Source organism: Carcharhinus amblyrhynchos, chromosome 10 (genome assembly GCF_965287045.1).
Source record: "Carcharhinus amblyrhynchos chromosome 10, sCarAmb.v2.hapA, whole genome shotgun sequence".
NCBI classification, from domain to species: domain Eukaryota; kingdom Metazoa; phylum Chordata; class Chondrichthyes; order Carcharhiniformes; family Carcharhinidae; genus Carcharhinus; species Carcharhinus amblyrhynchos.
The window spans coordinates 34,376,287-34,401,036 of NC_137333.1; positions in this window are offsets into that span (position 1 = coordinate 34,376,287).

Consider the following 24,750-nt stretch of genomic DNA (forward strand, 5'->3'; position numbering starts at 1 on the left):
TAATATCTCATTGCTTTTTGCCCTTGAAAAAATTGCATGGAGCCCCTGGGCACAAGTCTCAGAGGCCAGAGTGCTAATCCTTGTCCACTCATGGGGGCTGTTAGAAGCCTTTCAGAAAGAAATGGCGTTCTAAAAGAATAATAGAACTATCGCTGAATGTATGACTGCATTGTCAGATTGAAACAACAGCATAAACTATGGAATAGAAAGCGGAATTAGCATTCCCAGTAAAGAAAGCAGGACAAAAGCTAAAAACTGGAGAAAATGTCAATCTGAAATGGAAACAGAAAATGCTGAAAATACTTATTGGCAGGTCTGGTTGCACCTAAAAAACAGAGCCAACATTTCAGTTTGATCAACAGAATTTTGTGGAGCTGACATGCATCTCAACTGCTGAGGGGAAAGCTGGTGAAAGCCCCACGTCTCCACTTGTGGGAAGGCCCCTCGTATGTTGTTCCTCTCAAGCACTTGATAGGCCAATGGTGGGCAATCCCCCAGGATCAAGACCTGAGGCGGTAATACTGCCCATTAAGAGCTGCTGCCTAATCAAGAGCTGACAGCTTAATTGAACTGCAGTGCCACCAGGGAAGCAGTGGTTGCTGCCAGTACAGTGCCCACCTATGGCCAATGACCTTTGCTGGATCTCAGGCCAGATGCGAGTGGTGGCAGGAGGTGGAATGTGGGATTGGAAAGCAGGAAATGGGAGGTTGGCAGCATGGGTTGAAGGTGGGTGACTCTAGGCAGACTCGTCAGATGCCAGGTCTTTTGATCAGGCACTGAGTGCCTTTGAATGAGGAACACATCCTCAGATCCTGCTAACAAACCTTCATGAGTTTGCTTGTCACACTCACTACATGGCAAGCTCACTGCCCAGCACTGAGTTAATACCAGCGTTGGCAACTGATGCTCATAAGTAGACACTAATTGCCCACCCAATTGGCAGCGTGGTACAAAGGCTGTCCACGGGTTTAATGGGTGAGGAAGGGAGAAGATGATGACTCTCCACTCACCACACTACCACATGATTAAATGCCTTCCCTGCTAACAAACGCACCACGGGGATGATGCTATCTGATGACTTTTCATCTGAATTCATTGACCTGACACATTGAGTGGTATTTTTCACCCCTGCCCTCACCTCACGGTTTGTTTTGCCATTGTGGAGGCAGCCCACTATTGGCTGGTGGCTAGATCTTCCAGTCCCACTGCTGTCAAGGGATTTGCACATTGTTCACATCCTCTGCCATTAGGGAATCCATGGCGGGAACTTGGCAGAACCGAACAATCCCACTGGCTGGAACGGCTGCAAAATCCATTTCAGTCCCCACAGGTGCTGCCACTCCCAAGGAGCATTTGCAGCATTTTCTATCTTAATTTTGGTGGAAGAAGTTGCAGACATAGGGAAGGAAGCGTACAGTAAAAGGAACTTAATGGGTATATGCTTCAGCAGTTCAAATTATTCTTCACTGGGAAGTTTAAGGAGGAGTAGTAATCCTTTCAAATACTGCAGCATTTCTATGTTGAATAGATGATTTCACAAGTTACTGGTGAAATTGTTAGCAGATTATTGTTAGCTCCAGTTACATAACAGGGAACCTTGGTGAAGGAGACTTGGAATGGTTTTTACAAAACATTATGGCAGATAGTTTGACCACTGTGAATTAAAGAGATAGAAAGAGAAAATGTTTAACTCTTTCCCACCCCCCACCACCATGGAAGTATGTCACCCCCTGCCACCCCAGACAATCATCTAGGGCTCCCCCCCAATCACTGCGTAAGTATCAGTGAGGAGGAATATGTCGTGGGGTGGTTGGGGTGAGGAGTGTTGGGTAATTACATTAAAATGTATTCAAATCTATTTATTTGATGTTCTTGCCCATTGTGGATGTGAACAGTGTGATATCTCCAGTGAGGGGGTGGGGAAAATTGTGACTTTCTGCCCGCATTGCCATTCTGCCTGACGATGAACATGGGTTGAAAATTGCCCATATATATAGGATATTAGATCAATAGCAAATTTAAATCCTTAACGAGAATAGGAAAAGGTGCAATACATATTTTGCAACACAAGTATGAGTGGTTAAGTTCAATTGATTAGTCCAAAAAAGCAAGAAATTATATATTAATACAAAATATATTTGAGTTTGTACTTATTATTCTATTGCATTCATTCAGAATATTACATTGATCATGGGTTAACGTATGTTGAATATAATTAACCACTCACGTGATGTGCAGTTTCTTTTGGAATTCTTATTTTATAATTCTGCGGATGAAGAAAACCAAGAACCTAACCTCACCAAGCTGCACTTGCCATGAATTCCATCTCAATTCATGGAAACATCAATGAGAAAGAAGGCTTGCATTTATTTATATTGCACCTTTCATGACCATGAGATGTCCCAAAACACTTTACAGTCAATTTAATACTAATGAAGGGAAAAGTGGCAATCAATTTGTACACGCAGCAAGCTCCCACAAGCTGTGATGGATTAACTGAATTTTAGGTGTTAGTTGAGGGATGATGGAGAAATTGGAGAGCTCCCCTGATCTTCTTCAAATCATGTTTGGACAACATTTCTGTTTCAGTGCTGGCAATGCAGTGTCAGCTTAGATTATGTGTTCAGGTCATTAAAGAGGGACTTGAAGCTTTAGCCCGCTGAGTCAGGTGAATCGTCAATTAACACACAATAGTGTGATGCATTCCGTGTAGTGATTTATGAATATTAAATGAAAGAAGTATCACATAACCAAAATGAAAGTAGCCAAATCTCTGTCCCTTTCTCTTTCTGTGATTGTCCTAACCAATACTCATTTAAAAGTATGTAGATATATACCATAATGGTGAGAATTATAAACAGAATAGAGTCAGTTCAAGGGCTTTTTGGGTTTTAAAATTAGATACAATATATAGAGGGATGTAGTAGATTAAACCTAACAGAAGTGGCTCATTAAATGCAGCAAGAGTAGTGAGGCTCTATTATGTTATGCAGTATATGGGGGTAATGGGAATGAATTAACCGTGTATATAACTCTCAATTCTGCTTTATCTAGCTCTTTGTTGCAATAGTTGTCCCACACATACTCTAACATTACTTTGGGTTAAGAGCATTTAAAGTGTAGCCCTTTAGAGATTCCCTTTGTGATTATTTCTTTTCAAATTTGTTCTGCGCACAGGCAGAATTGAAAGAATGGGTAGTGTTCCTAGTTCATTCCTTACTACTAACCAAATAGTGCTCATGTCAGACAGAATATTTAAACATGTGCATTTATGAAGACCCATGAGAACTGGCAACTTGTTTGCCATTTTAATAAAGGTGACAATTATTTCAAACAGATTAATAACTTCATTAAAATTGTAGCTGGAGATATGTTATACAACATATCAACTTATTTGTATTCTAATAACACAGGCAGCAACTTCATCTCAAAAGTTGTCATAGAATTTCTGGGACTAGAATGCATTAAATATTTTGCAATTTCCAATGCCACTTGATCAGGGTCAAAGCAGGTCAAATGTGTACCAAAAGGAGATTGGCTTCTGTGGATAAACATCTCACATTTTTTGTCTTACTTCACCATTTTTATGTTTAGCTCATTCTTTCTGTACTTTGACCTTTTGTCTGTCTAACTGTCCTCAGCCACTCTGTGAACTGCACAGTGCTTCAAGCAACCTTAAGTTCCTCAATTTCCACATCCCTCCAGCTCAACTCTCCAGCACTAAGTAGAATCAGGAAAGGCAATCTATTTCTATGTACTTAGCTCAGAAATGTACAACACAGTGTGTTTTCAAGAAGAGATGATGGGCTGAATGGCCTTTTTCTGTACTGTGACATTTCTATGATTCTATGGTTCAAAACATAAGTTCATTTCTATGCTAATGAGAAGTCACCGACCTTAAACACTAAATTTATTTCTCCCTTGATAGATGCTATGTTGTTTGCTGAGTATTTTACACATTTTCTGTCTATATTTCAAAACTCCACTGAACTGCAGGCTGGATCAGGCCCATAACTCAATTCTTACTGAGCATCTCTCCTTAGATATTCTCGCAACCAGCCTTCTGTTGAGTGATGATCACAAATCCTGTCCCATAACATGCGGTATAAAAACATCAGCAATTAAACTCAACATTAATAAAAATTAGTGAGATGATATAGTAAGCTATGCCGTCAATTTTGGACCAAATATCAATCATTATTTTGTGTATCTGTCAGCATATCCTCTGAAAGTTTTACATTTTCATTTAAAAGCTGTTATCAATAGTTATCACATGCATCAAAATGTCACCATTTCATTTCACCCTCAGCCTCCAGTGTTTTTTTTTCTTTAATTCTAAGATCATGATTTCTTAAATTTTGATTTGTGCATTTTTCTTCCCTCTTTTATTTTGCCTGATTTTCAATATCTCCCACTTCCCCATCTAATTCCTTCTTTACAATGTCTCACTTTGTCTTATTATTAGATAGATCCTTTCGTGATCCCTCTTCAGACTTTGCCTTTCATGTGGCCCTGTCCAGTTTTGGTTGTTGTCTTTTAATGTTTCTTTCTTGTATTTTCACCACGGCCTAGGTTTTGCAGTTGTAATGATGGCAAAATTGTCAGAATTCACTGTCATTCATCTGCAAAGCTAACTGCAACTTTTGCCATCTGTACAGGTGCAATTAAATGTGAGAATGTAGAAGAGTTGCTATCAAAGAAATACCTTGCTTCTCCACATGGTGTACTTTTCCATTCATCCCCATGCAAGAAGCACATCATCAGCGACTTGGTATATATTCCAACTTTTTATCTAATATTTCCAGTGTAGAAGCCATTGAAATGTTATACCTTATTGAGTGAGAAACAACTGAGTTTTTAATGTCATGCTATATCATAACTACTCTTAAACAACCTCCCTGAACTGAAAAAAAATAATTTTGGAAGCCAGTATAATTTTTTTTATCCCATGATAAAAATTCCTAGATCCTACAATAACTATTTATTTTTTAAATTAGGCTACTTTAGCTTCTACCTTAATCTCATATGTATGAATCTTTTTTTTTATCTATAAAATGATTTAAATTGAATGACAATCAGCATTTATTTCATCCTGGTTTGCAGTCTGTGAGAATTTTTCAATCTGATTGGCTGCTGTGCTTGTTTGATGACTTCACCGTTCCTAGATAATAGGAATCATCCACAACCGGACTCAGAGAAGGGGAGATTGAGACTGTAGACCTCATTATCTCTTCCGTAGCTAGCTCCCTTTGAGGTCAGTGGTGAGTGCCCTTGCTTTGCCCCAGTCATTATTTTTTATTCTCTGTCAATTTGTCAGAGCACTTATCATAGCACATGTTTTCATTAAGCGTTGAAGCTCATTGGCTAATACAGCACATAAACCCTTCCAATTCTCCTTTTCTTCAGTAAGTTCTGGGGCATTTTGTCAAGTGATGTAACTTTAACAGGGGGCTTCTCAGAAAGAATAGTTTTCTCTTGAAATGAACAAAGGATATATTAGAATCAGAATAACTTCTATTTTACTGTTCGAATACTTAATACATTTGTGTGAATTTTTTTTGAGTACTATTTTCATAAAGATGTTAACCCAATTACTTCAGCTGGAGGAGTGTCTCCATTAAAATAATCACAAAATAATTTAAACATGTTTATGCAACAGTATTGCTAAGCATCATTTTTAGGGTATGCTTATTTTTGCAGTTCTAACATTATGCAAGTATCATAACGCAGGTTACTAAGATTATTGATTTTGAAGATAAAGCCATAGAGGCTTACAGCATGGAAACAGGCCCTTTGGCCCAACATGTCCATGCTGCCCTTCTTTTAAACCCTTAAACTAATCCTAATTGCCCACATTTGGCCCACATCCCTCTATAACCATCATACCCATATAACTATAACTATCTAAATGCTTTTTAAAAGACAAAATTGTACCCGCCTCTACTGCTACCTCTGGAAGCTTGTTCTAGACATTCATCACCCTCTGTGTGAAAAAACTGTCCCTCTGGACACTTTTGTATCGCTCCCCTCTCACCTTAAACCTTTGCCCTCTAGTTTTAGACTCCCCTATCTTTGGGAAAAGATAATGACTATCTAACTAATCCATGCCCCTCATTATCTTATAGACCTCTACAAGATCACCCCTCCGCTTCCTACGCTCTAGAGAAAAAAGCCCCAGTGTATCCAATCTCTCTTTATAATTCAATCCTTCAAGTCCTGGTAGCATCCTAATAAATCTCTTCTGCACTCTTTCTATAATAGGGTGACCAGAATTGCACACAGTATTCCAAGTGTGGCCTTACCAATGTCTTGTATAACTTCAACAAGACATTCCAACTCCTGTATTCAATGTTCTGACTGATGAAACCAAGCATGCCGAATGCCTTCTTCACCATTCTGTCCACCTGTGACTCCACTTTCAAGGAGCTATGAACATTTATCCCGAGATCTCTTTGTTCTGTAACTTTCCCCAGTGCCCTACCATTAACTGAGTAAATCCAGCCCTGGTTCTATCTACAAAAATGATTCACTCCGCATTTGTCTAAATTAAACTCCATCCGCCATTCATCAGCCCACTGGCCCAATTGATCAAGATCCCGTTGCAATTGGAGATAACTTTCTTCACTGTCCACTATGCCACCAATCTTAGTGCCATCTGCAAACTTACTAACCATGCCTCCTGTATTATAGTCCAAACCATTAATATAAGTGACAAGTAACAGTGGACCTAGCACTGATTCCTGAGGCACACCACTGGTCACAGGCCTCCAGTTTGAAAAACAATTCTCTACAACCATCGAGAAGCCAATTTTGTATCCATTTAGATACCTCACCCTGGATCCCGTGAGATGTAACCTTATGCAACAACCTACCATGCGGTACCTTGTCAATACCTTGCTAAAGTACATGTAGACAACATCAATTGCACTGCTCTCATCTACCTTCTTGGTTACCCCTTTAAAAAACTCAATCAAATTTGTGAGATATGATTTTTCACTCACAAAACCATGCTGACTGTCCCTAATCAGTCCTTGCATCTCTAAATGCCTGTAGATCTTGTCTCTCAAAATACCTTCCAACAATTTACCCACCACAGATGTGAAGCTCACTGGCCTGTAGTTCCCAGGATTTTCCCTGCAGCCTTTTTAAACAAAGGCACAACATTTGCCACTCTCCAATCTTTAGGCACTTCACCCGTGGCTATCAATGATTCAAATATCTCAGCTAGGGGACCCACAATTTCCTCCCTAGCCTCCCACAATGTCCTGGGATACACTTCATCAGGTCCTGGGGATTTATCTACCTTGATGCATTTTAAGACTTCCAACACCTCCTTCTCTGTAATATAAATTCCTCAAGACATCAGTATTTATTTCCCCAAGTTCCCTAACATCCATGCTTTTCTCAACAGTAAATACTGATATATTTTATGTATTATGTTTTACCTAAATAATTTGGAGACCCATTTAAAGTGAAGTAGATGATTTCAGGATTTTTCATTTAAGACTATCAGAACGTAACAAAGAATCAGTATTACAAACAGGTGGAAGCCTTGTGACACAATGGGTAGCATCCTTGTCTCTGAGCCAGAAACTCTAGTTTCGGGACCCACCCCCCAGACTTGATGGCCCAGGGAGATGTGTTCATGATATGGTGAACCAGATTGACTATCAACCTGCTAAATCCTTCCAATATTTCAATGATAGCCAGTAAGAATGGGAGGTTCTCCTGGTAAGCCACGCTCGATGCAGAATGGTGTCTCTTCAAGCTGTAAGCTTCTGGTGGCAGGCAAGCAACCTGTTTCAGGAAAAGATTTGCTATTGGAACAGATGAAAGTCTGCCTTGTGCACCACTCAGTGTGAAAAGTGAAACAACAGGAATGGCTACTATCAGGTAAGGAAGGATCAAATGCACCGCCACTCTCACCCCCTCCCTCAACCGCCAGCTTACCTCATTTGATTATAAAAGATTTTATAAGCAAAAGACATCCTTGCCAATTCAATCAGTGTTTGACTGTTTATGTGTTGTAACAGTAAGAGATGCAAACAGAAAGGTTTCCTTAGGCTTTTCAAAAAAAAAAATTGGCCAGGATCCTACCAAAAAATTCTTAAATCCACAATTCAGGTGAAAACTGGAATAACTCCTGTTGATTCCTTTAGCAGGATTTTTAGAACCAATCTCCGACATCTGAGAGCTGCAGAGTGCCTTAGCGGGATTCAGACTGAAAATTGGGGGACGGGGCCTATTCCCTCTGAAGAGGCTGAAATCAGCGCGCTGAGTGGGCCCCACGCATGTGCCGATCCCTGGGAGATTGGTACACACATCCTCCCAGCATTGAAATCACTGGCCGCTCACTCTCCCACGGACATTGCTGGCCTCCTCATTGGCCTCACATACCTCCCCGCTTTGGCATCATGTTCTCATCGCTGGCCTCTCACTCCCCCATAGACATCCCTAGATTCTCACCGCCTCCCCCAACCCTCCTCACCCCCCTAGTCCCTCACCACCTGCCCTACCCCACCCTCCCCTCCCCTCCCTCCTGCCCCCCCAATTGAGTGATCTTCATTATCCATTCTTCTGTTTTGGACTGTAAGGGACCAACATTTGTCTTCACTAGTCTGTTTCTGTTTACACATTTATAGAACTGTGTAAAGGCCACCTTATGCCCCTTGCTAATTTACTTTAGTACTGTGCTTTCCCCCTCTTAATCAATCCCTTTACTGAACTTCTAACCTTTTCCCAACGCTCAGGATTGCTACTTTTTCTAGCAACTTCATATGACTCCTCTTTGGGTCAAATAAATCTTAATTTGTTTTGTTAACAATGGTTGAGCCGTTTTGCCTGTTTTGTTTAATTGTTGCAATGTATGCATTTGTTTCTTAATTATTAACCATTGTTTACCCATTGTTCTCCTCCCTGTTGGCAAGCAACAGCACCTCCTGTACCCTGAGAAGAAGAGGCAATGTTTCATCTCACATTTGTCAGCCAGTAGTCATGGAGCCTGTTCCCAGAGTGATTGAATGGAGGTCAGTGCATATGAGTTGTACGCTTGACCTGGCTCTCAATGGTGATCGCTAACCTTTCCTTGGGGAATGACAAATGCTCATATGCCTGAGACATGGCAGAACTCATGGTTTGGATGAACTGTTCCACTGTGGGCGGCATTGTGGTACCGTGGTTACCACTGATAAGATGAACACTAATCCACATTCCACATCCTGCATGCACAATAACATTTTATCTGTCCTTGCTAGATCTGAGTTCAATTCTGGTGTCAGGTCACTGTCTGTGTGCACATTCTCCCACTGTCCGCTTGGGGTTCCTTTGGGTGCTCCAGTTTCCTCCCAAAGATGTGCAGGTTCAGTGGATTGGCCACACTAAGTGCATGGGGTTATGGAGATAGGGCAGAGTTGAGGGCCTGGGTGGAATGATTTTTCAGAGAGTCATTGTAGAATGGCTTCATTCTACACTGATTGGCTTCATTCGCACTGTAGGAATTCTATGGTTCTATGGATAACATGAAAGCCCTATGTCTCTGATTCAGCAGTTAGGAGAGCACAGCAAGAGGGTCTGTGATTCTTTGGGCTGCAATCTATTCAAAAATCATCGAGCAAGGAGAGACGAAATGTTATTGTGTGTGCAGGATGTGGCATGTGGAATGTAGATTAGTGGATTCATCCATTCAGTTGCAAGTAACAATAATTTTCTTAACTGTTGGTCTAAGCCTTGTTCTGCCTTTTATCCCTGCCCCTTATCATGCAGCTAAGTATGGTATACCGCATAGAAGTGAATCTGTTGGAGATGGTGGAAAAATTCTCTGGGGAATTCCAAAGGAGGACTAAATATTCTTTCTGGCCTCACAAATATCTATCCTGTGTGTGGCACATTCTAGATTTTCTGTGTAATCATCTTCTCTTCAACAAGTCTCAACCAACCTGGATGAGTTGGGCTCCATGAAGATTACTGAATGGAATGTGCCAGATTCAGTAACCTTCTTCAAAAGTATGAGCAGCTCATGGATAGAATTCCTCGAGATGCATTCAAAGAAAATAGTTCAGGCCCTTAACCATATCCAATAGTTAAATAACAGGCTTGCTGCACCCACTTCCTGCTGCCAGAAGTGATCAATTCAAAATTGACTTCTATAAAATCTGAATACTTGAGAACTCAATGAAGATCATTGAAGAAAATAAAAGGCAAAAATTGACTGATACCGCAACCACTTTCACAGACTTGAAACAGGCACCAAAGTGTCCAATATAGTTCAACATAAATTTTATATCTCTTCATATATGCAAATAAGGGACCTAATAAATGTCTGAGACCCTCTTTACTAGTTTATATTCACTGAACAAAGACTACACTGGGACAACGACATTCAATCTATACGCAGTTCATCCAACAATGCTGAAAGAGACTGCTGCAAGAAGCCAACTGAAGTGTAAGCTTATCATAAAGCACATACCCAAATATGGAATCATGGGGAACAGTAATTGTCCATTTTTCACTCGGCAATCTCCTGATCACCTCCTTCCATTTTTAATGCAGCCTCCCCCTTCCCCAACACCACCCCACTATATCCAAAATCATCCCCTGCCTTCCAATCACATTTCTCTTTCTCTTGCTCACCTCAATATCTGTTAAGTACCTCAATCTCTCCTGATAGCACTGTGGGTGTTCCTACGCCAGATGGACTGCAGTGGTTCAAAAAGGCACTCAGTGCCACGTTAAGACCAATTAGGGATGGGTAACAAATGCTGGCCTTGTCAGCGATGCCCACATCCCATGAAAGAATAATTTTAATAATTGCTTTTCCCGCTCCCGAACGCTCCTCTTTCCAAATTATTTTCTCACCTCTCTTGGTCAAACCCTTTTCTCCAGAGGTCCACCCAGCTAGTATCAGTTGCACCACTGGCCTATCTGTTACACCATAGGGATCTATCGCTGCAACCAGTTCTCAACAATATATTCTTGAGCAAAAAGTTGTTAAAATGGGCTGGATCCCTCATGCCTTTTTTCATAGCTTGACTTTGTCAGTGTAAGTACTGGTTTCCTTAATTGTCCCAGTTTACCTCTTACTAAGGCCTGTCATAGTTTGTCAGAAGATAATGAGAAAAGTGTCTAGTGCCTATAAAAAGATAGAAGTACATTCTCTGCATGATGTGTAGCTGATCCTGTTCTGACAAAGGTTGCCTGTGAGCACCATGACTGCTTGTCTGTTGTTATCTCCTGAATGTCGACTGTTACCTTTGCTGTTTCACACTGTTTTTGGTGCATTTCTTTGCTGTACATTTTGAAAAGGTTTTCTTTGGGAGAATAATATAAGGTAAGCAATTATTTGATAGTCCAGAACTTGAATATTGCTGAAAAAAAAAATTCACAAACTGGGACCAGTCTTTTGCAGATAAAAGGAACGTGTACATACCATGTGCCTTTTAGAACTAAACAAGATGTGACTGTGGTGATTGTCCCTTTAAGGACAACATAACAGGCTAAGGGTCACCTGACCTGGGTGACCAATCAGCAGTTAGTGCGGGGAATCTCCCCAAAGGGAAGAGTTCTCTAAGGCAGAGGTGGTGTAGAATTAGCTGCAAACATGCTGCTGCCCTTGAAGATAACTAAATAAATCCCTTTTTGTTCTGTGGGCAGCTGCAATTGTTTCCCACTTCACGGGTGCTTCAGTGGTTTTGGTGCAATGGCTCATTGTGGATAAACGGTGCTCTGCAGCTATTGTGCACCTTTTCAGTGCTTTCCATGGCAAGTTCTATCACGATTGCTCGTTAAAATTTATGTTGACCTCTGCAAGCAATCTTGCACAGCGGCTAACACTCACAGCACCAGGGAACCAGATTCAATTCTGACCTCAGGTGACAGTCTGTGTGGAGTTTGCACATTCTCCGTGTCTGCATTAGTTTCTTCCAGGTGTTCTGGTTTCCTCCTACAGTCCAATGATGTGATGTTTCAGTGGATTCTCCATACTAAATTTCCTTTTGGTGTCCCAAGACACATAGTTTAGGAGGACTAGTCATGGTAAATATGCAGGGCTAAGGAGAAAAGGCAGGTTGGGGGGGACGGTTGCCAGGTAACATGATCTGTCAGAGAGCCAGTGCAGACTCAATGGGCTGAATGCCCTCCTTCTGCTCTGTAGGGATTCTATGATTGTTGTTGTTTATGCCACAGATTAATTTATCCCATGGTGGTCGCTGCAAAATCACAATACTCTGATAAACTCTGAGGACAATGACGGATGTTCATAGAACATAGAACATTACAGCGCAGAACAGGCCCTTCGGCCCACGATGTTGCGCCGACCTGTTAAAAAACAATGACCCTCTAACCTAAACCAATCCCTTTTCGTCCATAAACCTATCCACGGATCTCTTAAACGCCCCCAAACTAGGCGCATTTACAACCGCAGCAGGCAGGGCATTCCAATCCCTCACCACCCTCTGGGTAAAGAACCTACCCCTGACATCCGTCCTATAACTACCCCCCCTTAATTTAAAGCCATGCCCCCTCGTGCTAGCTTTCTCCATCCGAGGAAAAAGGCTATCACTGTCCACCCTATCTAAACCTCTAATCATTTTACATGTTTCAATAAGATCCCCTCTTAGCCGCCTTCTTTCCAGCGAAAACAACCCCAAATCCCTCAGTCTCTCCTCATAGGACCTCCCCTCCATACCAGGCAACATCATGGTAAACCTCCTCTGCACCCTCTCCAAAGCCTCCACATCCTTCCTGCAATGTGGGGACCAGAACTGCACACAGTACTCCAAGTGCGGCCGCACCAGAGTTGTGTACAGTTGCAACATGACGCTGCGACTCCTAAATTCAATCCCCCTACCAATAAACGCCAAGACACCATATGCCTTCTTAACAACCCTATCTACTTGATTCCCAACTTTCAGGGATCTATGTACACATACACCTAGATCCCTCTGTTCATCCACACTATTCAAAGTCCTCCCGTTAGCCCTATACTCAACACATCTGTTATTCCTACCAAAGTGAATTACCTCACGCTTCTCCGCATTAAACTCCATCCGCCACCTCTCGGCCCAGCTCTGCAACCTGTCCAAGTCTTCCTGCAAACTATGACACCCTTCCTCACAATCTACCACACCTCCGACTTTGGTGTGATCAGCAAATTTACTAACCCACCCAACTATACCCTCATCCAGATCATTAATAAAAATTACAAACAGCAGTGGCCCCAAAACAGATCCCTGAGGCACACCACTCGTAACCGAACTCCATGACGAATATTTACCATCAACCACCACCCTCTGTCTAGAACATAAGAACATAAGAAATAGGAGCAGGAGTAGGCCATCTAGCCCTTCGAGCCTGCCCCGCCATTCAATAAGATCATGGCTGATCTGTCGTGGCTCAGTTCCACTTTCCCGCCCTCTCCCCATAACCCTCAATCCCTTCTCTTATCAAAAACCCATCAACCCGCTTCTTAAAAATATTTAGCGAGGCAGCCTCCACCACTTCAACGGGCAGAGAATTCCAGAGATTCACCACCCTTTGAGTGAAGAAGTTCCTCCTCAACTCCGTTCTAAACCGCCTCCCCTTTATCTTGAGGCTGTGCCCCCTAGTCCTACTGTCTTTTTTGAGCGGGAAGAGTCTCTCCACCTCTATCCTATCCATCCCATTCATCATCTTATACGTCTCAATGAGATCTCCCCTCATTCTTCTAAACTCTAACGAGTACAAGCCTAGTTTATTCAGCCTCTCCTCATAGCTCAATCCCCTCAACTCCGGTATCAGCCTAGTAAACCTCCTCTGCACTCCCTCCAGGGCCAAAATATCCTTGCGCAGGTGCGGCGCCCAAAACTGCACACAGTACTCCAGCTGCGGCCTCACCAATGCCCTATACAGCTGCAGCAAGACCTCCCTACTTTTATATTCAATCCCCCTCGCTATGAAGGCCAGCATCCCATTCGCCTTCCTGACCACCTGCTGCACCTGCAAGCTGGGTTTTTGCGACTCATGCACAAGGACCCCGAGGTCCCTCTGCACCGTCGCCTGCTGCAGTTTTTCGCCACGTAAGTAATAGTCCTTCCTACCATTCTTCCTACCAAAGTGGTAGGTCTCCTATCTGCTAGCCAATTCCTGATCCAATTTCCTAGATTACCCTCAATCCCATACATCTGCATTTTCTGCAGAAGCCTACCATGGTGAACCTTATCAAACGCCTTACTAAAATCCATATATACCACGTCAACTGCCTTACCCCCATCCACCTCTTTGGTCACTTTTTCAAAAAACTCAATAAGGTTAGTAAGGCACGACCTACCCGCTACAAAACCATGCTGACTATAGTTCAGGGAGATACTGAATACCTCTCAATTAAAGCATTTTCCTGAGAGGAAAAGGAATTGTAAAAAGGAGAAAAGCATTCCATGGTTAGGGCATACCAAACTGCAAAAGCTAGTGGTATGCTGGAGGATTGGGAAAACTTTAAGGTTCAGAAAAAAAGGCTACTAAAAATAGAATCAAAAAAGCTAAGATGAACTATGAAAGGAAACTAACAGAAAACATAAACACAGATCCCAAAAGCTTCGATAAGTATATAAAGAGGGAAAGAATAGCTAAAGTAAATGTTGGCCCTTGAATGATACTGGTGAGGTAATAATGGGGAATACAGATGGCAGAGGCACTAAACGAATATTATGTCTCTGTCTTCACAGTAGAGGATAATGAAGGTTTTCCAAAAACTGTAGTTAATGCAGAGAAACTTGGTGCAATAACCATCACTAGGAAGAAGGTATTGAATAAATTAATGAGAGTAAAGTCATTTGAGTCTCCGGAACCTGATGGCCTGTACCCTAGTGTATTAAAGGCAAAGGCAAAAAAGAAAGTGGATACGTTGGTTGTGATATTTCAAAATTCCTTGGATTCTGGTAAGGTCCCAGTGTATTGGAAACACACTAATGTGATGCCCCTATCCAAAAAGGGAGGAAGGCAAAAGGAAGGAAACTATAGACTGGTTAGCTTAATCTCTGTGGTGGGGAAGTTGCTGGATTCAATCATTAAGGAGGAGATGAATGAACATTTGGAAAGACAAAGCTCAATCCAACATGGCTTTATGAAGAGTACATCATGTTTGACAAATTTGCTTGTTTTTTTGGTGAAATGTGAGGAACCTATGAATGTGGTATATCTAGACTTCCAGAAGACGTTTGACAAGGTGCCACATAAAAGACTGATCCAGAAGGATCAGGAGCAGCATGGTGGCACAATAGTTAGCACTGCTGCCTCACAGCGCCAGGGAACCAGGTTCTATTCTGACCTTGGGTCACTGAATGAAGTTTGCACAGTCTACCCTTGTCTGCATGGGTTTCCTCTGGGTGCTCTGGTTTCCTCCCCCAAAGACATGCGGGTTAGGTTGATTGGCCATGCTAAATTGACACTAGTGTCAGGGAGATTAGCAAGATAAATATGTGGGGTTACGGGACTAGGGACTGGGTAGGATTGTGTTGGTGCAAACTTGATGGGCCAAATGGCTTCCTTCTGCAGTGTAGGATTTCTATATAAAAAAATTGAGATCACAGGGGATTGGGATTGGAGTACTAGATTGGATTGAGGATTGGCTGACTGATAGAAAGCAGAGGTTTGGGATAAATGTGTCCTCCTCTGGCTGGCGAAATGTAAGTAGTGGGATGCCACCACCAGCTGAGTCATTCCTCAGACCTCAACTGTTTACAATCTACATAAATGATCTGCAAGCATGGACAGAAAAATTGTGCTTGATACTAAAATAGGTGGGAAAGCAGGGAGGGAAGAGGATATGAAGATTTTACAGATGGATATAGATAGGCTAGGAGAGTAGGTCAAAAGTTGGCAGATGGAGTTTAATGTGGCTAAGTGTGTGGTTATCATTTTGGCAGAAAAAGTAGAAAGGCAAATCGAAAGCAGATTCAAAATGCATCTGGGCAGAGGGATCTGGGTGTCTATGTTCATGAATTGCAGAAAGTCGTTATGCAGATCCAGCATGTCATAAAAAAGGCACATGGGATGTTGGCATTTATGGTAAAGGGACTGGAGTATAAAAGTAGAAAAGTTGTTGCAATTGTATAGGGCATTGGTGAGACCACATCTGGAGTATTGTGTCCAGTTATGGTCTCCTTATAGGAGGAAGAATGTGGTGGCATTGGAGGCAGTTCAGAGGAGGTACACCATATTGATTCTGGCGATGAAAGAGTTGATTAAGAAGAGAGAATAAACAGTTTGGACTTGTACTCACTGGAGTTCAGAAGGATGAGTGGGGATCTGAAAGAAGAATATAAAATTTTAAATGGGATTGATAAAGTTAAATGTAGACAAAATGTTTCCTCTTATGGGGCAATCTAAAACAAGAGGTCACAGATATAGCTTGAGGGCAGTAGATTTAAAACTAAGATGAGGAGGACCTACTTCTCGCAGAGGGTGGTGAATTTGTGAAACTCATTGCCCCAGATCTTGGCAGAATCTGAATCATTGAATGGTTTCAAGGGGGAGATGGATACATTCCTAAGAAAAATAAAGCAATAAAGGGATATGGGGAACAGATGCGGAGGTGGATTTGAGACTGGGGAGAGATCAGCCATGATCTGATTGAATGCAGAGCAGGCTCAAAGGATAGAGTTTGCCTACCTCTGCTCCTAATTCTTATGATCCTATAATTGTTTCAGTTAGCAAAGTATGTCACAATCAATCGCAGGGGATTCTCACACTCAAATTCAATGTGAATGTTTGTAATATGGCTGATGGCTGAGGTTGCATTTGTGCCTTCACTAAATCCATGAGCTCACGAAATGATTTGGAGTCAGGCACACTTGAGGCTGTAAGACTGCAAGTAAGGTTATAGGTCTGAGTTCCACAAATATTTAGGAGATTTACTTTATATTTTGCTTCTGCTCATATTTCATTTGCTTGGAAATAATATGCAAGGGTGGCACAGTGGCCCAATGGTTAGCACTGCTGCCTTGCAGTGCCAAGGAACCCAGGTTCAATTCCAGCCACGGCTGACCGCCTGTGTGTAGTTTGCACTTTCTCCCGTGTTTGAATGGATTTCCTCCGGGTGTTCCGGTTTCCTCCCACAGTGCAGATTAGATTGATTAGCCTGGCTAAATTGCCCATTAGTGTCAGGAGGATTAGCTGGGTGAACGTTTGGGGTTACGAGGATAGGGCCTGGGTGGGATTATTGTTGGCACAGGTTTGATAGGTCAAATGATGTCCTTCTGCACTGTGGGGATTCTGTGCTTCTATGATTCTAAGGCATTAGACATATTGTGCCCATTCGTCTGTGGAGGAGTCAAATAGGTCCATTCACTCAAAGAGAGGAATTCTGGTGCATATACTTTTTTGCTATTTCTCAGACTTCAATTAAAACAGGATACTCACCAGCATCAGGTCAGAGGCAGCGTCAGGGTATCCTTGTTGCCAGATGTAATGCTGTACTTCCAGATATTTCATTAGTGAGCAGGAAGAAATGTATTTAGTGATCTTCAAGAGCAGCAGCATGTTTGCAGTTAATTCTAAAATACCTCTGCCAAGGAGAAATCTCCCTCGTGGGTGATTCCCCACTTCAAGACCTGACTGATCACTCAGTCCAGGTGATGATTACTCTGCTGTGTTGCCCTTTCAGAGGTAATCACCACAGTGACAAAGCAGATTCATTTCCCAGGGCAGTGCCTTGACAAATCAGAGTCAACCTGCTCAGTTTTAATTTAATCAAAGTGTGTTCGTTAACTGCCAGTTGCCTGTGAGCTGGTACAATATCCATGGCAATGCCTCTACCAATCTGAATTCACTTGTCAACCAATCAGCACCCTCTTCTTTTGCAGCATAAATTCTTTACAATTACAATTTGGTATTCTGGAAAATTGTCCTGATGAGTGAAAGATGAAAAGCTTCCAAAGCATTTTATTTTCAGCAAAATAACACAAGTTAAAGTAAGACCACATTCACTGTTTCTTATTTCATATGTATTTGCTTTTCATTGATCATACACAGTGTTACAATGTCACTTACAGGAAAATGTATTCGAGTCAAATGTCAACTTGCTACCTAATTATAAAATTGGCATTGTGGTTCAACTGCTAGTTTATACAAAATGTTCAATTTCAATGGAATGAGGTTTCTATAATCAGAAGCTGATTGCAATACCAAATTTATGCTGAGGGAGCAAGTTGAGAGTCTAACCTAATGTAACCTAACATAGTTTTCCTGGTCATTTTAGAATTAGGGTAACCATGAAAGGATGTAGCCATTCAGGCAGGGGTTAATCTGCCTTGGTTGGGGGTGGTGTTGTGAGTTAACCTTACAAATCTTGTTGTGCTCGTGGCAAAAATCCCATTTTTAACATTGTATTCCTCCTTCTGAAGGAGATTGCTGCAAAATATTTGGCGAGGAGAAGTTTGTTACACAGACCTCCAGAGATCAGAATATTTTGGAACTTTTCTGTTTCAGGATGATAAATGTTATGTGAAACAGCAGGAATCTAACCAATAGGAGCACTAATGTTGTCACAGCAAGTTAAGAAGATGGAAGTGTTTATGAGATCTCTGCTGACCTCAAAGGCCTCACCGAGAGACTTAACAATCCCTTTGATGAGAATTTCACCTCTATCACAGTGTGGTGTACTACAATTAATTGCAATATTCTTTATTGGTTACTCCCAGTGTGGGACTACAGTGGTGTCATTAAACTAACTAAACACATTAAAGGATTTTCACAAGCACCAAGAGTAGAAAAAGCAGAAAAATAAAACCATTGCAAATACATTTTTAACATGGTTCAAGTTAAAGATTAATTTTAAAATATGGAGTGAAGTTAGGAGCTATAAAGTAATGAAAATGCTTCAAAATTATTTAGGAAGTCTACAAATGGCATTCCACAAATGTAAAATTATTTTCTTCATGTCTATTGTTTACCAATGCTGTTGCTCATCACTTCGCTGTTAAAAACCCAGTTGTACCTTTAATGAACAAGTTGTGACTTGTTATAGGATATCTAAGTGTGCAAGTGAGAATGGTGTTTTTTTTTTGCTGACTTCAATGATTGCAGGCTCAGGGGATGTCATTATGATACAGTTTGTGTCAAAGCACTGACTGACAGAGGGCAACTCGAGATTTCTGTGCTAACTATTACATGCTCAATATCCCAAAGTTATGGTCAGTTTCACAGGAATAATATGATATCTCTCTCCCAGCGACATGCTGGTTAGCACGGCTGCCTCATAGTGCCAGGGATCCAGGTTCAATTCAGCTTTGGGTGACTATGTGGAATTTGCATATTCTCCCTGTGTCTGTGTGGGTTTCCTCTGGGTGCTCTGGTTTCCCCCCACACTCCGGCACATTAGGCGGACTGGCCATGTTAAATTGCCCATTAGCGTCTAAAGATGTGCAGGTTAGGTGGATTGGCCAAGAGTAGAAAACGCAGAAAAATAAAACCATTGTAATTTTTTTAACATGGTTCAAGTTAAAGATGAATTATAAAATATGGAGTGAAGTTAGGAGCTATAAAGCAATGAAAGCGCTTAAAAATTATTTAGGAAGTCTACTAATTGCTTATTTAATGGCATTCCACAAATGTAAAATTATTTTCTTCAGGTGTTTTGTTTACCAGCGTTGTTGCTCATCACATTGCTGTTGAAAACCCAGTGTCAGGGGGACTAGAAGGGTAAACCACATGGCATTAAGGAGACAGAGCCTCTGTGGGATTGTTGGTGCAGGTTTGGTGGGCTGAATGGTCTCCTGTACTGTAGGCTCTACGATTCCATGATTCCCACCCACAGTGAGAAGAACAGCCAGGCTGGTTGAGTCTTTCACAAGGACAAGAATTATTTTCTTCCAGTAACAAAGAGACATCTTCCAGTTCACCAAGCAGTACCATTAAATCAAGTAACTCTTGCTGGATCCAACAACACTCCACAAACTGCAGTAAAGGATGATCTCCCCAAAACTACACGTCCTTAAATCAAACTTGTCTCCGTGCCCACACATTCTGTATAAAGTTTGAAATAAATCTGGGATGAACAATTCAATGACATTTTGAACCATTTTGATCAGCTAGGTGCTCAAGTTCACCACGGATTTCTGTCTGCAGCTTCAGATATCGAGGGCAGTTGCAGATTAAATATTCCTCTCTCCTATGCTGAAAAACTTTTAAAGCCAGGTACAGATGACAAATGAATTGGTGGATACCTTCCAGAAAGTCCACATATTTGGTTCTCTCCTTCCTAAGTCGAGACACAATTCCTTTGTGCTCTGCCAGCCTGCTGTCCGTTATGAGGATCATCATTCTTCCAAAAGTACATTGCTTGCACCTGTTTGTCAAAAGCACGACTGTCATTCTGAACAATTTTCTGTATAAAGACTTGTTTTCTTTTTCAGCCGTCATGAAAATCCACAGGATGCTTATGACCTGCTGTTGCTTTATGAAGCCATTTCCACAGAATCATTTAACCGCTCTGGTGGAAACATTCAATAGCCATGTTTGTTGTGCACAGATGGTGATAGAGGTCACTTTTGGATGACTGAAAGCCTGGGTATAGGCCTTGTTAAAGCACATTAAGATTAAACACATATTTTCTCCCCAGATGGTGGGCACCTGTGTGAAGTGTTTCGTACTATCTGTGGCAGTAAAGGATATAGATAGGAGTCCAAATTGCCAGTCATACCTATCCCATTGGACAGCAGCCAAAGATCACAGCAGCAGCCAGCACATTTCCTGTGCACAGCAACCTTCATTGACTATCAAGAATATGTGAAGTGTTTAGTAACTTCTAAACATTGGAGATGATTTTAAAAATTCACCCAGCCAAGTAGACCCAACATGTCTGTTGCTGTTGAAAAGATAAAAATTGTTGAACAACATACGAACATTATTTGGTCACAGAGATCATCAAATTATTTTGTTAACAAATATATACTTTCTGGCTATAATATCCAAATGCAGTTAGCAGAAGGAAGTCTGGATAATTCTCCGTCCTTCCTAATACAATCTAAGGCTGAAAATTTCCTGTACTGCCAACCGCGAGAATTGGAGCGGGCAAGACAGAAAATTCGGCAGACCATTTAAAAGCTCATTGAGCGCAAGTGGGAATTTCCGGTCTTGGGACATTCAAGGCCCTAAGTGTGTTGAAACCGACAGTGATTGTCTTTCTGCCACCTCAGCTCACTCAGTATGTACAGGGACATAAACGAGAATCGTTCTCGATTGTGAAGTGGTTATCTATTAAGCCCCCAGTTTTGTTTAATATTTTGTTCCTGTGATGTGGATGACGGTGGCAAGGGTGGGCAGTTCTACCCATCAACTGCTGGTACATTAAGTTGGTGATAGAGTTTCCCGTTACACTGCGTGAACCTTTTTTTTGGTGATGCTGTTCCAAGTAATGACATGACATAGGGGTTACTTTTAAAATATTCTTTCAGCCGATCACAATATATCTCTTGACTGGAGCTTTCCGGGTCTTTTAAGTCTATGTGGTCATGGTTCTCCTGAAAGCAGCCAGCATGGAGCCTGCTGCATTCGAAACAGCCAAATTTTGTCGAGGGTTCTCAAACAAGCCAGAAGTCTGCAAAGGGCTCCTTTACTAATTGTTTTGTCGAAACCAAGATAGCCTGAGGTGCATGTTTTGCTCAGAATAAGTGGAAGTTTCCTGCCCTTAGACAGGAGGTGTGGGAAGTCATTTGATGGTTGGCTTTTGAGGCCATAAAGTGTTGATGTGTTAAACCAGGCAGAAATATGGTATTTTTCTCTCTCCACAACTTCTCATCCCAGACAGCATCTCCAGATGATAGCTTTTGCCTCTAAGGATAATAAAAATACTCCAATATGTGCTCTGTAGTAAGTCTTTGAGTCAATTTAGTTCAGGCCTCCCTTGTGGAAACATGCATCCTCCTACAGATTCAATTTCACTGATTAAAAGATACATTTATATGAACATAATTTTAGCTGTTAATGCTCAAGCATGTAATAGCTTCCAGTTTGCTGGTGTGGGATATTTTCACAGCAAAAAAAAACAAGATGTCTAGATGCAGAGTGCTGCATTACTACTGCATAGGAATCACTAGCTTTTGCCCTATAGGGATGGCTATAGTCTCAGTTCTGATTTTAAGTAAGGCAGTTAGTAATCAGTCTTGGACCACTGAAACAGATGGGGTCTGTTTTGACCTCTGGGCACATTGATTTGTCTCCCTTTCTGATGATGAAGTAACATCCACCCCGCCCCCACCATCCTCACCACCGCCCCCCCCAACCCCAGCTGCCATAACTCCCATCCCACCCCCAGGTTTTTGTGGCTTCACATTCACAGGCAAGCTGCAGCATACCAAACAGGTGTTCTGTCATCAGCTATTCATTTAACTACAAGATGAGTGTCCAGAGCTGTCACCAGGGATGTAAGTCGTGAACATTGCCATGGCATTCCCAGAGCATCAACAGCCCGAGCTATTCAGTCAGGCTAAAGGAGCCAGAGCCTGTAATACTAATTCAAGGTCTACCCTTGCTGAGCTCCTTCATTCTATCACCAGTGGGTGTACAACAGTCCAGTCTGTTCCTATCTGAAATGGCAATTCAGGTGCTGTTTACATCATATGATCCCCCAATTACATATTAAGAGGTCCTAGCAGCTGAAACAATGAGGTGCTTTGGACAACCAGTAGTTGGCTCCTTTTAAAATGGCACCAATGAACTCCGAGTGTTAAAGGGCCAGGAAGACTCCTAATCCTAGTTTGTGTGAAGGGAAGGTCAGAGTGAAAATTGACCCCATAGAACGAAAAACTGCTGACCTTACCTAAAGGGTGGGAAGAAAGAAAATGCACACCAGTGAAATCACTTGACCATTTAATAAAAACGCTTTTTTTTGTTTGCAGGAAGACAAAATGCGACACTGATTGCTTTTTGCTCCTATTATGCATCTTTCCACAGGCAAAACACTTGCACAGGAAGCTCATAAAAAATCTATTCAAATCATGTTGCTTTAATGGACCAAGAACAAAATTGAAGACAGAAGGAAGTAAAGATTAGGCAAATCAGGAAACTATTGGTACAAGGTGCAGGGCACAAAATTGCAAATCAAAGGGCAAACCATATCATAAATGAGAATACACAAAAGAATGCAGTGGGAAACAAAAAAAAAACTGCCTAAAGAGATTATTTTGAACAACACACTCAAATGGAAAGAGTGGTGATATGCTGCCCAGCACATCACCATGCCAGGATTCAGAAGGAAACTCTGTGCCAGACAGGCCCTCCTTAGAGTTGAGTGAGAAAGCTTTCTCTGTACAACAGAGAACTGGGTTAATGTTCCCAACACAGCTGGCATTAAATTGAAAACTGGTCCTCTTCACGATCCCTTTTTCGAAGTCTCCTTTCTTTGTTTCTGTACTCCTCAAACTGAAATTCAAGCTTTAATGAATAGCATGGTGGCACAGTGGTTAGCTTTGCTGTCTTACAGCGCCAGGGACTCGGATTTGAGTTGGCCTTGGATGACTGTCTGTATGGAGTTAGCACATTCTCACCACGACTGTATGGGTTTCCTCTGGGTTCTCTGGTTTCCTCTCACAGTTCAAACGTACAGGTTGGGTGGATTGACGATGGTAAATTGCCCCTTAGTGTCCAAATATGTCTAGGTTAGACAAATTGTCCATGATAAGTACATAGGGTTACAAGGATAGGGCAGGGAGGTGGGCCTCAGTAAGATGCTCGATCGGACAGTCAGTGGAGATTCGATGGGCTAGGTAGTCTCTTTCTGCACTGTAGGGATTCTAGGGATAGTAATGCATAAAGTCCTTGTGCCACGCTGACAGCCCTGGTACCATACCACTAACATATACTGTCACCCACTCATACAGTGGTTGAGGGTGAGAGAGTGATTGGGAATGACCCTGGCGCACACACTCTGATGTGCCAAACCTTATCTTTCTGAAATTTGCTCATCAACCCCTCGAGTGCAAAAAAAGAAATGTGAACCCCTGAAAGAAAACGTTGGATTAGTCTGCTCTAGAGTTTTGAAGAATGAGAGATGATCTCATTGAAATCTCCAAAATGGGTTTATACGAAAAAGGGATAGACAGGGTAGATGTAAGAAGATTGTTACACTTGCTGGGGAGCCTAGAACCAGGGGATACAATTTCAAAATGAGGGGACGTCACTTTGGACTGGGATGAGGAGAAAAGTTTGACTCAGATGGTTGTGAATCTTCGGAGTTCTTGATCCCAGAAGTAGTGGAATCATCGAATATGTTTAAAGCAGAGTTTCACACACTTCTAACTACCAGTGACTTAAATGGTTTATGGATAGTGTGGGGAAAAGAAAGGCATTGAAGTGGATGATCAAACATGATCGTATTGAATGGTGGAGCAGGCTTGATGAACTGAATGGCCTACTTCAGCTTCTATGTTCCTATGAAATAATTGGGTCTTTCGGTAGCAAAAACAAGGGCCAAAATTTTATTGAATTTGAATGGGTTCCTCCTCCCCACCTAATCTTGTGTGAAATTGTGCAAGACGATGTCAGGCACAAACTCCAACGTCATGGTACCTTCATATGATATTTCAGTCAGCGAGTGCATGTAAGGATCAGAAGTGCACCTTCCAACAATTGAAAGGGTAACTAAGCCCATTAAGCATGTAATTGACCCTAATTTTATGTGACCTGTTCACTTTTACGCTTGGCACACATGTCACATTGTCAAGCGGTGTTCACCATTTTTCACCATTCCCGATTCAGGGTGTAATAAAATGTCCAGGATGA